Below are 2,120 nucleotides of genomic sequence, written 5' to 3' on the forward strand. Positions count from 1 at the left end.
TGATATTGGCCTATAGTTGCTCATTAGCGACGTGTCTAGGTTGTTTGTTTTTAAGAGAGGCTTGATTACTGCAGTTGATCACTGGAATCAGAATTGTTCAAATCCAAACAATGCCCAACCCTGCCTTTATGGAATATGGAAAAATCCAAAATAAGCAAAAGATCACGTTGGAATAAATAAAGGTTGTTTGAAAACAGAGAAATAGAGACATTGAAAATAGATGTCACTATTTCAATAATGAACAATTAAAAATAGAGACATTTGTTATGTTCTGCACATGGGTAGGCACTCTTAATGACATTGTTTTCGTTTTTCTCTCTACTGACAGCACTCCAAATTAACAAACAACAGAGCTACGTGTTGGAATTGACCGGAATTCTTCTTTAAGCTCAGAGTTAAACCTGCATGCCCTTCTGTTCTAACTCTGCTGTCAGCTCTTAGCAGCTTCTGAACCTTATATTTTACTGATGTACTACTGTGCTGTATACTGTGTTTTAGAAGTTTACAGCATGTGCTATTGTCTAAGATTAAAAAATTAAAACACAGCTAAATTCTAAGGAGATGTCTCATCTAAAGTTCTCCACTGTTCACACAGTTTGAAATATTTATAAAACTTCCATAATGTCACTTAAGTGAAGACAACCCATGCAAATCACAATATTATGAAGTAACAAAAATGTACAAGCTACAGTTGCAGAACATTGAGGAGACAAAAAATAAGGACATTTTATGGGGTCTTCAAGAACGACAGGCCTGTAGAGAGTCTAAAAGCAATTCAAATATAAAAATACAGGCTGTACTGATGAGAATGTCTTTTTGTAACGTCCATCAGGCCTTTGAGGCCATGTTTAAAATGTTCTGGCTGACATTTTTCTGATGACAATATGCTTACATCTGGGCATTGGAAACACAAACAATTTTAACAAAAAAACTCAAAAATTCAAAACATGCATTTGCCGTTTTCCAGCGCTGCAACACGTGTCTTTTGGTTTAAATGAATATCTGAATCCTAAAATTAAAATACCTACCTAACTAACAAATATCCAAATACTAGGGTTCAGCTGTAGGCCTATGAGCAAATGGAAGAGTTTCAAAATGTTGCATTCTTTTCAATATCTTAAGTTATCTTGGATCTAAGTTCTCAAGCACTTAGATCCGCTATGTGAAGCACAAGGCTTATCAACTCAATAAACTGAGCCAGAGTTTTCACAATCTAGCCATCACACGTTCACAGGTGTTTTCAGTATATGACTGGACTTAATTATTGTTTATTTTGTTTTATTATTTCTTTTTAACATTATAGACATTGGATGTTATTGCACTTTTTGCACTTTAAATCTTAATGAATGGGTTGGCTGTAAAACTGAATTGCCCCTTGGGGAATAATAAAGTCATCTCAATCTGAATCGTAATCTAAAACTGGCTTCTTTAATAGTTTAAAAAAAAAGCTGAAAACTTGACAAAACACAGTTCCAGGAAAGCTGACGCCCCCTTTGTCCCTGAGGGAGAGTGTTGAAAAGACACTCTGTTGGTTTTAATAGTTGATTCTATCCCCACAAGAAGAGAAGAGAAAGAAATAGAGCTCCCATTGCCTATACGGTCATCTTTTTTATTGAAGGCCTACATGGTTTCAGTTGTGCTTCTTGTGATGGCTGATTGTTGTTTTTCATGACTGTCACTGCCAATATTACGTATAATGTATCACTCCAATTTTATGTACAGATGACAGATATTATATTATGCACATACATTTAAAGTGTTAAAAGTTAAGCCCAACGCTGACAGTTTTACTGACCTTGTTGCTATCCTGTATAGCTCTAGCTGCTTTTATTCTCTGCATCCACCGTTTCTGCTTGAAAAGCATGAAGAATCATGGAAAGAAGCCTTTTTTGCATATACATTTTACAAGGAGAAATAGTTTAGTTGTATTCAACGATAATACAATCTTCACAATCTGAGTGCTGTTCTGTTGTGTAGAGGTTGTCTCTCTGGTGCTCTTTAGTTTGGGGATCGTATAGTTTAAAAGGTTGAAAGAATCCAAGCCCCTCAAGTGGTTTTAAGAAGTCTTTTTTTTTCTTGTCCTTTATTGAATGTTGTGTTTGTTTATTCTTGGTTGATGT

Source organism: Etheostoma spectabile, chromosome 3 (assembly GCF_008692095.1).
Source record: "Etheostoma spectabile isolate EspeVRDwgs_2016 chromosome 3, UIUC_Espe_1.0, whole genome shotgun sequence".
Taxonomy (NCBI): domain Eukaryota; kingdom Metazoa; phylum Chordata; class Actinopteri; order Perciformes; family Percidae; genus Etheostoma; species Etheostoma spectabile.